Consider the following 18,452-nt stretch of genomic DNA (forward strand, 5'->3'; position numbering starts at 1 on the left):
AAGCAACTGTTTGCTTATCAATGACAAGGTAGGTGACTATCAGTCCCTGTCAGGAAACATGTTATCACACCTCCCATTAGTTGCAACTCCCAGAAAATACTTTTTGCCAACATCCATTATGCCTTGTAGGTAATTTTCTATTTCACTGATGTAGTTCCATCATAAAAGCAGCACCATCATTTCTGAATAAGGAATAATTGACAGTGTGGCAAGACGCTTCCCCTCAACTGCTTTCTCTGAAATTAGTGGCTCTGTGCTAACTACACATAGCTGGGCACCAGCATGGTGGCCACTGGGATTTCCTGGCAATACAAAAATATGTGTTTAGTGTCTGTTCTCCTGTTCTTTGATATTTTCTAGGAAGTAGCGTTATGTCAACACACAGACAAAATCAGCACTATTTGGTGATGCCTGTGCATACACAGAACTCAGTTAGTACCTCACCTCCTGTCTCTGCTATGAAATGATTAAGATGATCACTACAAAAAAAAATACATATCTTTATAAAGCAAGTAGAGCAATTATTGTCCATCTTAAAAATGTAAAAAGTGGAACTCAGAGAGGTTAAAAATTGTGACTTGTCTAAGGTTATAGTACAAATAAGTTATGGAGCTGGGACCCAAATATAGAAGTACTGACTCAATCCAGATCTTTCTCCAGGGATATGCATTAACAGCTCACTCTGGTATTAACCTCAATAGCCATTCATCAACAATACACTATTGAACTGAATGTTATTGTTCTCTGTAATTTGGGTGTATGTGTATGTATTAGTAAGTACATATTCTCTTTTTTTAAAAGCCTCTTAAAACTAAAGAACTTACACAGTAGGACCTGCCTTCTTAGAAGCACTTAAAGGTCATTTTATAATAATTGTGTTGATGAAGATTTTATAATAATAAGTAACATAATAATAATGACACATTACTATTAATATTAAAAGGCATCTAAGAGGCACAGTAGATAGAGTGTTGGTCTTGGAGTCAATACCTGAGTTCCAGTCTGACCAAAGATACTTATTAGTTGCATGTGTGACCCTAGGCAAGTCACTTAACCTGTTTTCCTCAGTTTCATCACCTGTCAAATGAACTATAAAAGGAAATGACAAACCACTCCAGTATCTCTGCCAAGAAAAACCTCAATGGGGTGACAAAGAGTCAGATATAACTGAAACAACCAAACGACAACAATATAATAACAAAAAGTAATAACAATAAGAGCTCTTCACAGTATCTCCACTTTGGGAATGAGGAAACCAAGGCTCAGAGAGGCCTATGGTCACACAGCTAGTAAGTGTTAAAATCCAGCTTTTCCAGTCAGGTCATTTTGACTCCAATCAGAATACTCAACATAATAACAAACTACATGATACCAAATCTACAACACATCTCAATTCCAAGCGCGGCAAAATTGTTTCATATAGACTAAGTAAAAACTAGTTCATGGCTTTGGTAATGTTGAAATAACATTACCTATCAAGAGGTTACTCAAATAAATTTGTACTTGAGCACTTCTTTCAAAGGGCACAGTTATACTACGTCATGTATAATAAAAATTAAAAACAAAAAAAGATTGACATGCTTTCAATTTCTGAATACCTCAGAATTCTCTCAACACTTTAAAATCACTTTTATACAGAAATTCTGTGCATTAATATTCTGTTCAGATGAACATTTTAACTCATTCCAAGAACTAAAGTGTGTTTAAAGACTCAAGTGTACACTTTAATTTCTAAATTCAGCAGAAAAGTTAAGTTCCATTCTGCTTCTTCTTTATATTCCACTGCTGTTTGACACATTTAATTTCTAGCTGATGACAACTTATTTTCAAAACTGAAAGCAAATCTGAAATTTCTACCTATAAATGCTACATGAACTAAATGAATTACTGTTAATATGATTTCTTTAAGGAAAATTCTTTAAAGAAGTGACAGACAAGAACCTCTCTAATAACCATTTCTGAATACACATTATAAATAATACTTTCTAGTTCTCCAATTAAAGTGTGGAAAGTAGTGAAGTGGATAGATATATATAGTTGTCTAGGCCCAACTCACTCGAATGTAAAAAAAAAAAGAGAGAAACTTTTTAAAAATTCTGGTTAAAATTAGTTGTAACTCTAGAAGAGAATTCAAAATTAAATGAAAAATATTTGAATTAAGAAATAGTCTAATGTTCCAAGGGGCAGAAAAGGTCAAATCACAGAATGTCAAAGAAGCGTAGCATGACCAGTGATCATTTTCCCTTGAGTTTTATGGAATAGTCACTCCGAGGGCCAGTTCTGCTCTTACTATCAAAGGAGTTTCAATTCCCTCCTTTTCCAACTAAAACCAGTTCACCTTTTCCCAGGCAGCATGGTGGCCTGGCCCCTTCCCTCTCTGGGGCTCATTACATTAATATCAAACCTACTTTAGACTGTCCTCTTAAGCTTAAAACTAGGCAGTTGAATACATCTGCTAAATTCAGATTCCTGCGAGCTAGAAATATAGACATGTGCTAACACACAGGACAACCTAAATATTCTAAAAGATCCAACATTGACTTCTATTGTTACTATTCTTCTATTGTTCTATTGCTACTTCACAATTTACTTTCTTTTTTTTTTTTTTTTTAATTTCATTTTATTTATTTATTTTTAGTGGTAAAAGCCAAATATGGAGATGGGAACTTAGGAACTTAACAAAAAATCTAGGACCAACGGATGTGAATAGCACAAACATGAATTTAAACAAAATTTGAGGAAAAATATCAAAGCAATACAAAAAGGGATATAGGCAGGTGCCATAGGCATTAAAAGATTTCCCTTCCTTGTAGGTTTTCAAGCAAAAGCTAAAACTTATTGAGGGGATTGTGATATTGGAAATTTGGGGTCCTTGAGCTTAATATTGAGATCCATGATATAAACTTCCTGTGGAAGTTTAGGGGACTTGAAAACTACATTTCATATGATTCCTCTTACATAATACAGGTGGGCAGGAAGTGTGATTACATAGACAGAGATATAAAGACTCAGAACTTGATTGGGATGGGCTTTTTTTCCTAGGAAGCAGCCAGGGGGAAAGCATTGCGGGGCATTTGAATTAGATCTTATGAGGCATGTGGCTTAATTACCAATATGGATTACAATAAAACTCTAATATTTTTAAATATTTCCTTCTATATCAATTTTATTTGTTACAGGATTCTTTTCTTAGCTATGAGTTGAACTAGATGGCCTTTCCAATTCTGAAATTCTGAGATTCTATGAACATCTAGAATCTTGGGGTATCTGTTTTCTTTCCCATCTAATTTAAATATGTGTATGTGATTTTGCTATAAGGTTCAAATCTTAATTTAAAAACAAAAAACCTAGTTTTAAGTTTTGAAACTTGATGAATTTTTACTTCAAAATCGATCTTGACTTGTTCCAGTTTAAACTTGACAGCATCCCTTTGTTGCCAGTGACAATAAAATAATAAAATAAAGAATGCACTGTTGCTTGGGGCACAATAATGAAACGGACAAAGTTTATCATTCTCAATAGTCATAATGAAAATTTCTAAAAGCCAAATCAAATACCAGATTTAAATATATGATGAGACCACTTAAACTATGTCTTTTAGTATAACATAATTTATAGGGATAGTGATGGAGAAGGACTTTTGGGATAAGCAAATACTAATCGTGCCATCTAAGAGATGGATATTTTTTTTCTTCTGCTTTCAATAAATATCACACCAAATAATTCTTTAATCATCTCATTTCAGTATAATAATTTTCAGGAAAGATAAGATTCATTATGAATTCCCTATCTTTCCAACTGGTAACAATTAATATTTAATGTTAAAACTAGTCTTTTAAATGCAATGGGTTATTATCTCTAAGTCAAAACTGCCAGAAAGGTAAACACACTTCAACATTATAGTAATTCAAAATTCATGTCACTTTTGGAAAATGGCTTCTTAAACTTAGATAATTAACTCGCAAAGAAGAAGCTTGTATCTTCCATAGATTATTAGTTTAATCAAACTAAGTTTGCTTTTTATTTTTTGTTCAAATGATTCTGGAAGTATAGTTAATCCTTTTGCTTATCTGAAGAACAAAAAGGCTTCCTTCTCTACTATTTTGGATATGCATTGCTATGCATTATAGACACAAACTATTGCTTGGTCATTCACTTGTTTCAGTCACCAGAGACTCTCCATGATCTCACCTGAGATTTTCTTGGCAAGGATACTGGAGTGGTTTGCCATCTCCTTCTCCAGTTCATTTTACAAATGAGAAAACTGAGGCACAGATGGGGTTAAATGACTTGCCCAAGGTCACACATCTATTAAGTGTCCAAAGTTCAATTTGAACTTAGCTTTTCCTGACTCCATGGTCAGTTTTTGGTCCACTGTACCACCTAATTGTTCCTAAAATGAATGCCACAATTACGTGAAGGAATAACGGTGATGCAAAGCAAGAGGCTTTTATAAGTTATTGAAACACTCCACCCTCACCATTAATTCCATGCTTTGTCCTTCTATTTGTTGATTTTTAACAGGACTGTTGGCAGCTAGTTGGTTTTGTTAGATACTTCATACATATTATGATTTTAAGTCAAGGTTATTATAGAATTGATCTCATTTTACTTGAAGCATGAATCCTTTTTTAGTTTGATGCTGACATATCTCCTCTAACTCCAATCAGCACTGATGGTTTTTTCATGAAATTTGGGAGAAGAAAACCTTATTCAAAAAATTATATACTAAATCCCATCTGAGTGGAGATATAGGAACAATATCAAAGTTTCTAGGTCCTTCTATGAGGTTACAAATGCACAAATGAAACAAAAGACAATCTATAATTAAAGAGCTAAATTGCATGATAAAGAGTATAAATGCCATGAAATTTCATAGAAAGATGAATGCAGGACTAGTGTAGTCAAAATAGTTTTGTTGAAGGGGTAGGCTTTAAAGCCTGAGTTAGAATTTTGCTCTGTGCTGGACAAGACAATATGCTAACAAGGATAATCAAGAATGATGAATCTTGCATCTATGGCGTATGAGAAGAGGTAGCCTGAAGAGAAAACTTGGGGTAACATGAAGTGTGGCCTAGTAGAACAAGCACTAGCTCTGAAGCAAAAGAACCAGGGTTTGTGTCCCTCCTCTGACACCTACTACCTGTGACTTTGGGACCTTAATTTCCTCATTTATAAAGGGGCAAAATCAGTCTACGCCTGTGATCTAGCCAGAGCTATGATGCCAGAAGCTTCAGTGTTTGGAGGGTTATCAAATATAAGAAGGAATATATTTCTCTTTGTCCTGGGAAGGTCAAATTAGAAGCAGTGAGCAGAAATTGCCAAAAGGTCTAGTCTAGTGGGTCTTACCATCAGGATAAACATCATAAAAATTAAAGCTTTTCTCTCCCCAGAGGTCTGTAAGCAAAGGCTAGATCACCACTTATGGGGAATTAATTTTCAAGTACAGTTCATACTAGGTTGCTCCTGAGGACTCTTCTAAATCTGAATTTCTGTTCACTTAAAATTCTCTACTTTAAAGAGATTAAAAATCTGAAAAGGCATTACTAGTCCAAAATGCTTAATTTCACAGCTAGTTAAGACTTTATCATGAAAGCTAAAATATTATTACAAGAAGCTTCTGAGCAGACTCACATCATTACTATCAAAAGACAGTTCATCATCCTGTTGGACTGAATTTACGATAAATGTTCAGAGTTTGCAGGCTCTGCAATTTCCTTAAGTGTGGTTTATGGATACTAGGAATCACATAGATATTAGACCACCTATAAACTTTTAACTTTGTTACTCCTTCTAATCAATGCAGATTCCAATGTCTTCACTATTTAGTCAATATTCTTTAAAAGTAGTTGTGGCCTATGGGATCTGTAGTTCCCTGTAGATCCCTATGTCCTTAGCAAGCCCAAACCTCTATCCTCCTCTCCCCGGGACCCTTGGCTTTTCTTGCTTCTTGAGGTCTTAGGACCAGGAAATTGAAATCCCATTCCTGAGATGGTGGGAAGATGGTGGTTCAATGAGGCTGACACCAGGGATGATTGAGCTGGAGCACTGGAGCAAGCGTCTGATCTGCTTTCCTGGCAATGAGCAGAGAGTCCTATGGCTCTCAGTCCTCTCTAGACTGAGAATTGCCCAGCAACCCCAGATCATGGAAGAGAGAATACTAGACTAGATTTACAATCTAACTGGGACTCTCCAAGACCAGAGAAGTCCAATACTTTGGAAGAAGTGGCAGCAGAAAGTTGGATGAAAAAGTTAAGGAAATCCCAGAAAAAGAGGATCTGATTATTAGGTTCACACCCACAGTCCCACTTCATTACTCACTGGCCACTCACTTTACTTTGCTTACCAGTAAAATTTCAGAGCTATTTACCTTGCAAACATAAGCTGGAAATCTACATTTCTGAAGGAATCCAGAAGAAGACATAAACAAACAAATAAATGACAAGGAAAGAGTAGCAACTGCAAAGGAAAAACCCAACTTTGGGGAAATTATTGAACAGTGTCAGCCATTGAGCCTGAGTAGCAGCTTTCCTGAAAGTCACCAAATATTTATAATCATTTGATACATTTGTTTAACGTTGTTAATTAAAATGATCTTTTGGTTATTACATGGACAATTTGTATCTCCAGTAACTTTTTTAAAAGCCCATTTCCGAAACAAGACTATTATGTTAATGTATATAACCTTCTCAGGTTTTATCACATTTGGGGATCAGACAGAAGAATCTTTTCTAGTTACAGTGGATAAGATATATGACTATTTTTCAGATGCCCTTTCTCCTATCACTGTTACTTGCAGATCAATTATCCCTGTACTACAAAGGTATATCAGGCTTCAATAATTACTCTGTAAAACAGAAATAAAATGCAGATGATTCTTATTTTTAAAAAGTATTTGTGGCCTGAAAAATTGTTCTATGGCCAGTCTAGTGATAAGCACTGCTGAACCTCGGATGATCAGCCAGCAACAGGCATACAGTCAGTTCATCCATCACCATCAAGCCCATACTCAAAAGTCTTTTCAGCTGAGTAGGACAAGCAGAGCTTTCACTCCACAAGCATTAAATGAGGCTTCAATCTATTAAAAGAAAAGGATGGAGGGGGCAGCTGGGTAGCTCAGTGGAGTGAGAGTCAGGCCTAGAGACAGGAGGTCCTAGGTTCAAACCTGGCCTCAGCCACTTCCCAGCTGTGTGACCCTGGGCAAATCACTTGACCCCCATTGCCCACCCTTACCAATCTTCCACCTATGAGACAATACACCGAAGTATAAGGGTTTAAAAAAAAAAAAAAAAGAAAAAAAAAAGGATGGGTGCAGAATAAAAATTAAACAAAGGCTACTTGAAAAAATGAAAGGAGTATAAATAAAGCATTTACAAGTTTCTGGGGGTGTTGAAATTGCTGAAGAACCAAGGGAAAAGGAAACATCTCTAGCTTTTCAGGCTGTTCACCATGATATGATGCATCAGTTGCTATCTGAAACTTCCTTCAATGCCTGGAGTCTCAGCCCCCAGGAACATTTCATATCCATGCTACCCTCCATCTCCCACTAGTAAGTCTTTCCTGAAGCCACCATTTGGGGCGACCTTTCAGAAGGCTAGGCAACAATCATTCTCCTCCAAGTTCGGCTTCTGACCTGGCAGACTTCAACACTATGCTTTCACATGGATACTCTTCCCCAGCTCCCTTTTATATGTTTTATTCCTTCATTAAACTATAAGCAATTTGAGAGGAGCGGCTATTTTAATACACTTCCTGCCACACAGTGTATGCTTGTTGGGGAAGGCAGAATCTGTTGAAGTAGTGTCTCTGACCCATCCTGGCTATATGACCCTGGACAAAGTCCTTTAACCTTTCTCTAACACAGAAAAGCAAAAGTGCTGCCCTGCATCAAACGAAGGACTTTCCTCATTAGAAATTCCTTATACTAATAAGAGAATAACAGATTTGTGCAAAAACCAAATGTGCCAGACACATGATAGATGTTGTGAACAGAAAGACAAAAGCAACATGGCCCACTTTCTAAGAGAATCCATTCAATCACAGGAAGGAAACATCTTCACAAATAAGTAGATTCCAACCAGAGATAAAGGACATGTTGGAAAGAGGTCCTAAGGAGCCAGGGCTGGAGGACACAGTCAAGAGAGGCCCCATTTCAAGGTGGGGTACACTTCACATAGGACAGACCCAGGGAGCAGAATTGTTCCAAATGTGGCTCCACTGACATTGGTTACTATATGATGAGGGCAATGTTGGTGGTCTACAGCCTGATAATAACAACTAAAAGAGAACAAATCAGTACTGCATTGGGACACCAAGAGTGCTGCCAAGTCTGAGTCCCATAGAAAATGAGGGAGTCTCCATATGAGGATCCTGAGTTTTGCTTGTAAGTAACTGAAGGTGGCACAGGCAGTAGCAAGGGCACTGAATTTGGAGTTGAGTCTTGGGTTCAAACCTGAGTTCGGCCACTTACTATGTGAGTAACCTTAGACAAGAACATTCTTGCCTTGGGTTCTTTTTCTGTAGATATTGGGGAGGATGAACAAAATAACCTCTAAGCTCCTTTCTGGCCCAGTACCTATGGTCTTATCTTTCCCATGCCAGCGCTTTTATTTTTTGGGGAGTTGAAGGACATCTTGAAATGTCTGGAGGCTTAAAAAGGAGACAAAAAGAATTAAATGGAAATGGATCATCATTTATTAATATAAAAGAGCAAAATCATCAATAATAGAAAAGAACAAAATCTCAAAAAGTTGTAAAGGGGTACAGAGGGAATAATGGAATTTAAGGATCACAAAATTTAGTTTGAGACACTTTAAAAAGAAAATCTATTCCATCCAACAATTTTATATGTATACCTAAAACTTTTTCAATTATTATTATATTGTCACATAAAACTATTATAATTTGAGGTCATTAATAGAGAATATTATACCTCTGTTTTTCAAAATTGTCACAGTTCACTTGAGAAGCAGTTCTTCCCCCATTTTTAAAAAAACTTTACCTTCCACTTTAGAGTCAATACTATATCTTGGTTCTAAGACAGAAGAGTGGTAAGGGCTATGGAATGGGAATTAAATGACTTGCCCTAGATCACATGACTAGGAAGTGTATAAGGCCAGATTTGAACCTCAGAACTCACATTTCTAGGCCTGGCTCTCAATCCACTGATCTGCCTAGCTGCCTCATTTTCCCCATTTTTAAGGATAATGTGCTCTTTAGAACATTGTCATGGTTCAGAATTGGATGATATATATTGAAAACAACATATGCCTTGTTGGCTTCTCAAAGACTTATTAATTTAATTCTACACATTTCCTGTTTGGCTCTATCAAGATCTACCATGTTGCCTAAGAACAAAATTTAGTCAAAACTCTAAACGAGTTTAAAAAAAAATCAATTAGTGATTGGTCAGGACAAAACATTTCCTTGGTTGGGGTACCTCTGAGAGCTTGCTCAAAACCCTGTGGCCTCTGCAAACATTTCATCATTTTGTATACTTTTATCCATGTTTCCAAAGCAATAAAACAGGTCATTAAGTTTTGGCGTGAAATTATCCTAAAAGTCCACAGTCTAAGATCTTTTTTTTTTTTTTTTAAACCCTTAACTTCAGTGTATTGTCTCATAAGTGAAAGAGTGGTAAGGGTGGGCAATGGGGGTCAAGTGACTTGCCCAGGGTCACACAGCTGGGAAGTGGCTGAGGCCACTGAGGGTTTGAACCTAGGACCTCCTGTCTCTAGGCCTGACTCTCACTCTACTGAGCTACCCAGCTGCCCCTCTAAGATCTTTTTAAAGCAATTTTAGGGTAAGATTGCCAATAACCTGGACCAGGAAATCAGATCTAGAGAAGATGCTGTCAGCAGCACAATAATTCCAAATAGACTATGAAGATGACAGCAACAGAGGATGTTTCTAGAAACCAAACACTACATTATCGAATTCTGTATGAACCTTTGGATATAAATAAACTGAACAAAGAGGGCTGAGGCCTCCATCCACTTTTGCTCTTCCCATCATCATCATTCCCATCATGACTGTAAAAGTCTCATGCCAAAAAGGGGAATGCCCCCTAATGGCTCCTTGCCAGTGCATCTATCAATCATTTGTTTTAATTATCCAAACTGTAGTTGCACGTTCCTTGAAACGTACATCTTTTGTGCCCTTATGTACCTAATGAGACAATCCTAAATTGTATAGACACCATAAATGAAATGATTTACTGGGGAGATTAGCATGTTAATCTCCCAGGGTCAAAAGTGGGGAGGTTTAACATGCTGGCCTCCCAAAAAATCAGTGGGGAAATAATGTGAAATTAATGGGCTGAGAATTAGCAGAGGTCTTTTTTTGGAGAAAGGCCTCATCCTGAGGGAGGACTCCCCTTGCTCTGCCCAGCGATCTCTGATCTTATCTTTCCTATGCTGGCTCTTGTAAAACTGGCCAAATTTGAGGATTGAAAAAGGGCTGCAAGGCTGGGAGACCTTGGTAGTTAAGGATAGCCTAGTAATATTTTTCTTTCTTTTACAAATTATAATTCAATATATAGTGTCTAAGATTAATTTTAATTATACCTTTTTGACTCTCAAGGGATCTCTAGCCTACTGATCCTGAAAGTCCAGAAGAACAGCTCAGCCTCACCTCCTATACTGCCCAAATATGTGCCCATTTCTCCACTTAGGTCAATCTTAGAGGAATCACAACAAAACAGAAAGAGCATTTATTTGAACCAAAAGACACCATTTCAAATCCCAGCATGGCTATGTACTATCTGTGTGACCATCCTAGGTTAGTCCCATCTTCTCAATGGGTTGTAACTTTCTCATTTACAAAATGAATAAACTTGACTAGATATCTCCAAGGGCTCCTTCAAGCTCTAAATATACCAATCCTAAGGTCCTTCATTTCTCCTCTATATAAGATATCTATTTTGCCCCTGTGCCCATATTCATTCCTCTTTACCTGGATTCCCCACCTACTGACACAGACAAAAGATCCTTTAAGACATAATAACCCTTATTTATTCCATAAGATCTTTCGAAAATACTCCAAACTACACTGATTTCTTGCCTCTGTGATCTTCCCATGTCTCAAAAAAATCATGGCATGCAATTTTATTTTCTTCTGGTATTCGTCTATAATTGCCTTTGAGGGATATATCTGCTTACACTTCTATACCACCAAAAAACTATAAAGATAGGAACCTTCTTCCCCATCATCTTCTTCACTTGTTATGTCCATCAGTGTCGAGTATCATGCTTAACCTCTGGTATGTGATCAATAAATCCTTGTTGAATTGAAAATATCAATTCAGTGATAAAATTACTAATTTTTTTATATTATAGTGTGTTTGTATAAAAAAAATAGACTATCGAATCCATGCCTATTCAGCTAACAAAATTAGTATGAGATACAATTCCAGAATTCATAGACCTTTTTTGGTATCAGTCACTTGTGCTTATCTCTATAGATGCTAAAGTTCCTTCTAACTCTGAAATTCTTCAGTTTTGATCAAGCTAATAAATACTGTATATTGATTTTACTATTCTCTTAAAATCCATCTTAATTTTTACCTTGATCTAAATGTCCAAGTTTACACTAGTAACAATATTGAAAAATAAACAAGTCAAATAGCCCTCAACTAACTACCAACAACTTTAAAATATCCCTCAGTTAGAAACATGTCAACACTGGTTAACACAATCAATTGGTATCATCTTTGCCAACAGTGAGGATGCAAGTATTCCCTTGAGTCTACAGGTTAAAGCATTTCTCATGTTGTTTACAGTGGATATCTTTCACAACTGAAACCACAGCCATAGCATGACATCTGGGAAAATAAACCTATTTTTGAGTTGAAGTGCTAAAAGGGGAAAAAAAAGTCACTTGGAGAGAACAAAATAAGAAGGGTAAGGTCAGAATGAAAATGAAATTGTTTAGTAAAAAGGGAGGACTCAAAGACACTCAAAGACTTTTATATCATAAGGACCACAAAGATCACCTGGTCCAACCATTCCATTTTTCAGGTGAAAAAACTGAGGTCTTAAAAAAGAAAAATAACTTGCCCAACAACACACTGGGAGTAAACAGCAGAGCTGGAAGAAAAGGAAAAACAAAGACAACAGGTCAAAGTGAAAAGCATATTTGTGGGATCTGAACCTTAGCACCTTGTGGGATCTGGGTAAGTTAAGCTCTGACCTTGAGCTTCTTGTTGGGAAAATGAGAATGTGAGACCAGATGATTTCAGCAATTCAACAGAGAATGTGATATAAAAAACAGCACAATAGTTTTTCAGATATGGATTCCTTTAAGTGCACAGTTTATAAAAGACAATAGTCTTGGGGTAGGGGTTTGGGGTGAAGTGATGCTATTAGTGATCGAATAACAATACCTTTGCTCTGAGCTTCCCTTTCTTTACCAATAAAATAAAGAGGCTGGATTAAGAGAGCAGCAGAGTCCCTTCTAGCTCCAGGCTTCTATGAGTTATCTGACCTTCATAATTCAAATACCTTTCACAAGTATACATTTCAGCTAAATTAATAAAAGAAAAACATTTCTCTGCAGTTATAATAATTATAGAGCTTTGGGAATAAAATCCAACAGAAGGAAAACATTTTGTTCCAATACTATGACTTTAATATTGAATTTTCAATTTTTGATGCAGTCTCAATAAGAGATCATTTATAAGTGGCCTAGAAAATTACAGCAAGTAACAATATAGTATCTAAGAAACTAAAAGGGCCTCTAACTACTTATAAAAATGCCCTATGTAAATTCATTACTGATACAGTAAGTGACTACAATCACTGGCAGGCATTTCAAAGACTAGTACTCACGAATCTAATTAGCAACACAGCAGGGCTTTATCCTTTTATACCATGCCAATAATGAATGTACAATGGGAAAAAAAAACGCATAAGCCTTATAGGGATTTCACTGATCAGTCACCAAAGTCCTCATAAAGGCAAAAGTCCTCATGAAATTCTGGATAGTTAGATATTTGTCATAAACTACCTTTAAAAAGAAACCATAGCTAAAATCCATAGAAAAGAACAAACTTTGTTCCAAGGAAATTTTTCTTTACATTTACTCAGTACTCAAACACATCAAAATGATCCAACCATTCTGGAGAGCAATATGGAACAATGCCCAAAGGACCATAAAACTGTATACCCTTTAACCCAGCAATACCACTAAAGGGGCTGAATTCCAAAGAGACTGGAGAAGGCGGGGAAGGGGGAGGGAAAGCACCTACCAAAATATTTCTATCAGCTCTCTTTGTATAAGCAAAGAATTGAAAACTGAGGGGAGATCCATCAATTGGAGAATGTCTAAGCAAACTATGTCCAGTGGTTGTAATGGAAAACTACTGCACCATAAGAAATGATGAACAAAAGGATGATTTCAGAAATGCCTGGAAAGACTCATATAAACTGATTCAAAGTGAAGTGAGTAGAACTAGGAGAACAGTGTATACACTAATAGAAGTACTGTATAACAACTGTGAAGAACTAATCTATTACCAAGGGACTTATGATAAAACAACAACAAAACAAACAAGTCCACCATCTACAGCCAAAGAAGAAATTGTTGGAATCTGATTGCAGATCAAACTACATAATCCTTTACTTTATTTCCATCATAAGTTTTTTTATTGTATATGTGAGATATATCTTGTCAAAACATGGGGAATAGGGAAATATAACATATCAGACTATTTTCCACCTCAAGTGGGGGTGCTGAGGAGGGAGGGAAAGAATCTGAATAGCAAAATGTCAGAGAACAATTGTCAAAAATTGTTTCTAGTGGAAGCTAGGTGGCTCACATATCTCTCAAGCTAGTAAAATAATCTACATGTTTGCTAAGTCAATTTTTAGACTCCTTTGCTCTATTCATAATAGCTAATATTTATACAGTAAAGACTTATAGAGCACTTTACAAATATTCTCAATACATTCACACTACAACCCTGGGAAGAAAGTGATAAAATTTCTAGTTTACAGATGTGTAACTTGAAACAGATAGGTTAAGTGACTTGTTCAGGATCACAGAGCAACTAAATATCAGAGGCAGGTTTTGGATTAAGGTGTTCTTGACTCCTGGTCAATTTGTCTATCATATAAACCATCTAGCTGGCTATACTGGTTAAATTTTTGTATAAAATAGCATCAGAAACAAAACATTTTGGCGCTTAGTTTTTTTTTAATCAATCACACAAATAAAATTAGGTAAACTATAATTATAGCATTTTTTTCCTTATCCAAGATGAACAGATGTAATGCTTCTTTAAAGACTGGATTTTCAAATTCTTAATTCTTATTCTAGATCTGTATTCCCCACCCACCCCCAAACTGTTCCATCCTCACCTACTTCCAAACTTTTCACTCAAAGTCACCAAAAATTTAAGTAAATTTGAGGGTCTTTATTAGATGTTTATATCTCTTCATACTTCAACAAAGATAGTGGTTATAAAATTACTAATATGGGAATATGCTTTACATAATTGTACATGTAAAATCTATATCAAATTGCTAACCATCTCAGGAAGAAGGAAGGAGTGGGAAGGAATAAGGAAGAAGGGAGAGAATTTGGAACTCAAAATTTTTTTAAAGAATGTTAAAAAATGTACTTATATGTTATTGGGGAAAAATAAAATATTTTTTGTTTGTTTTTTTTAAAAACCCTCCAAATCCATTGTACTACTTTCCAGCCTTCGATAAGAATTCTGAGTCTCGGACCATGAATAATTAAGGGGGAAAAGATTGTGAAAAAAAATATTGTAATTAATAAACTGGAATTTTTTTCTGGGTACACTTTTTGCAAAGAAAGAACAAAGTAAAATAAAAAGATACATGAGTAAATCAATTCTATCTTACACATATCAGAAAAATTTTCTATAAAGCAAATAATCTTTTTTAAAAGATGGTATAGTGAGAAAACAAATGTAAAAAAAATTATTTCTCAATGTAATGGGGGGGGGGGGAGAATAAACTATTACTAAAAAAGCTCTCTCCCTAGAAATGGATGCGATAGAAGACAGGGGATCTGTTGTGGAAATCTTCCTACATGGAACACACACAAATGACACTTCCTGATGATTCAAGAAATGCTTTTCAGAAAATGCTTACATCATGGCACCTAATTGCCAAGAATCTACAAAGCTTTTATGTGTATTGGAGAATTTGTGAACTTCACAACACCATGATTTCTTACACCACTTAAAAGTCTACATTATTTGAAAAATGATAAGCTGAATACAAGTTACTTAAAACTCATCCACAGGTTCCAATTTTACCTGAGTTATTAATTGATACATCATTGTATCTTCCCAATACACAGAAGGTATTTTAGCATCAAAAGTAATACCATATTTTATGAGTCAAAATACCTGAAAAGCAAAGTTCATATGTGTCCCTAAAAACTAAATCTGACATAGAAATAACTCCAAATAAGGAGATTCAGTTCTGGGGAAAGTGTATCAGTTAATATGATATTCCATAAATTACTGCTTATCATATAAAAACAATTTGCTTAAATGAATATCAAATGCTCTAAAAAATTAAAGGGAAAAGTAATACGTGATATTATCCTTGACTATCCTTATGATTATGTCCATGATTTACAATATTTAGTAGAGCTAAAAGTTATCTTATAAAATAATAAATTTAGGTTCATCCATATTTTTCCTGCTTCACCAGATTTGCAAAAAGGACTAAGATATCAGACACACATACACACACCTATAATTGATGGATTATACTAGCATAAAATTAATGGGAATAATTAAGCTAACAAGTTCAGAATCTGATTTTCAAACCAGTAGACAAGAACCAGGAGTCAAAATTGACCAGCATTATCTTATACTTCCAAATATGTACAATTTACTACTCCTAAGGGATGTCAACTGATCAGAATAATCAGGAGAGTGGATAATTGAAAGTTTTAGTAATGATACATCCATTTGTACCTCTATACAATAGATTTATTCCTTTAAAATATATGTGCTTGAATGTGTTTATGATGAGTTTAACTCTGAATAACCTCTAGGTACAAGATTCACGAAGCACAAAGAGCAATCTAGAGCCTCTAGATAAAAGTAGCCAAGTCAACCTCAGCTCTAGGCCACTCCTCTAAATAGCTCCAATGCTATTATTAGATTTCCCTGAATAAGTACCTGGTCCCAATCTACCCCTCTATGATCCAGTGAAACAAGCACCATCTCTCCCTCCTGACTGACTCCTGACTAGCTTACTTCCAGTTTCAGTCAAAGTCTTATATTCTATAGTAAGTCTTTTCTAGCTCTTAATCTTTGTGCATTCCTTTGGAGATTATCTCCAATTTATCCTGCATTTATCTTGTTTTTAAATAGATGTTTGAATGTTCTCTCCCTCAAAAAGACTGTGTGCAGGGAATGGTATTCTGTATGGTTCTGGGCCTTTCTCTGTATGCCCACTGCTTAGCAGTGCCTTCAAGAACAGCAACAATAAATACCTCGAACTCAATAAATGCTTCTTGACTTGGTGACAATCAAGGTTTCCTTTTAATATTCTCCTAATGAACTTAACCATTGAATGTCATGCTGTTTCACAATGGAGAAACTAAAATACATTAAACAAATCAATAGGAAGAGTGGAAATAAAAACTGAGAACCACCTTGATTCTCAAACTTATATATAAAACTATAAAAGAGGAGAGATCTCATTTGTGTTTTATTCTTTGACACTGGCACAAATGAGCTTCATATATTTCAAGGAAAAGGACAAATTCCCTAGTATGAAACTTATATTATAATTTTAAATTTTAATTCATGTCAAAACCTAACCCAACATAAGGAGAGAGACAAGCTGAGACAAACACGAAAGTTTGTAGGAAAATTGATGAGATATTTTAAAAACCTTCAAAATGTATCATAAAATTCTATAACAGACTCTAGTAAGAAGTTAAGAGTCAAATCTATAACTTCCTTTTTCAAGTCCATTTTGGTCTAGAATTATATACCATTCTCCAGGATAAATTAATGTGTAAACACAGATAGAACCTATCTTCAGTAAAATCCCACTATGATACCCTTTTGTTTTGTTTCATTAAAAATATAATACTCAATGAATGCTGCTCAATTCTAACAGTAAATTAGATAGCTTTCAAATGTTATACCATTGCTTCCTCTAGGTTCTTCTACAACCAATTGATCATTTCTTCTTTCTTTGAGGTGATCACAAAATGTGTTCAGGTTATTTCTGCTATTAGAATTACTGTTCATGGGGGCAGCTGGGTGGCTCAGTGGATTGATAGCCAAGCCTAGGGACAGGAGGTCTTAGGTTCAAATCTGGCCTCAGACACTTCCCAACTGTGTGACCCTGGGCAAGTCACTTGACCCCCATTGCCTAGCCCTTACCACACTTTTCTGCCTTGGAACCAATACATGGTATTGGCTTCAAGATGGAAGGTAAGGGTTTAAAAAAAAAAATTATTACTGTTCATGATCTGGTAATGCAAGGACAAGTTACCATCTCCAGGGTAAAGTTTATTTTCAAGCAATTAATATGGTACCCATGGTAAGGACTTGAAGTGTCCAGCAACTCCTACTTAAATAAATAAAAAGCAGATGGAATGATACATTAAGAATTGTAGTCATTTTTAACATTAAAATGAAGTATATTTAAAGTACTTGGTTTGGAAAATTTTTCTGAAATTAAGACTGGGGAAATTAAATTTTTCTGAAATTAAGACTGACCATTAAGACTGGGGAGATAATAATCTCTTGGAAATTCAGTTTCTTTGTCTGCCCAGGTTTACTATGAAGATAAGAGTTAAAAAAAAAAATTCTTATCTGCCCCCCCCCCAAAAGGAAAGAAAGAATCATTGTTTAAATACCTCTTAGGATTTCCTTGAGTCTCAAAAAAAAAAAAATAATAAACATAAATGTTACGTGAGAAGTAATTATAAAAATACTTATCATTTTGGCCTTTTTTCACCTAACAGGTAATAACAACTCTGTTCTAAACTACTACACACTATTTTTTCCCAAGCATTATTCCCCAAAACACATGATAATTCTTTCAAGTGAGAATTCTTTCAGTGCCTAAAATACCATATATTGGAAAATCTTGGCACAGTTAATATTACTGCACACCAGAATTCTATCTTTCTAATTCTAAGCCAAATGATAATGTCTATTTCGCCAATTTTTATCTAGAAAGGCTACTCTAAAACATCCCCAAATTCAAAGTCATCTCAAAGTAGAATGAGTAGTTACATTAAATTGGTTCCACACAGGAAGGACGAGGCCACTTTGCAGTTACATGGCAGAGTGGATTCTTTGTTGTGTATGGGATATACTAGATGACCCCTGAGGTCCTTTTTTAAATATAAAAATTCTGTAATTTGGCATAATGTTTTGTTTTCTTTAAGAAAAAAAATACTCTTTTACATACACAGTCTTCCTCATCCCCAACCCCTAA

The 18,452-nt window shown here is 35.4% G+C and overlaps 1 protein-coding gene and 1 pseudogene across 1 annotated transcript in view; one reads left to right on the top strand and one right to left on the bottom strand.

Moving 5' to 3' along the window:
* The window catches only part of MED13L (mediator complex subunit 13L), a 425,714-nt gene that overhangs the window by 149,174 nt on the left and 258,088 nt on the right, over nt 1–18,452 (bottom strand). The gene's annotated exons all lie outside the window — the stretch shown is intronic.
* LOC123232577 lies at nt 5,063–6,563 on the top strand (annotated as a pseudogene).

The sequence above is a fragment of the Gracilinanus agilis genome, chromosome 1, assembly GCF_016433145.1.
Source record: "Gracilinanus agilis isolate LMUSP501 chromosome 1, AgileGrace, whole genome shotgun sequence".
Lineage (NCBI taxonomy): Eukaryota > Metazoa > Chordata > Mammalia > Didelphimorphia > Didelphidae > Gracilinanus > Gracilinanus agilis.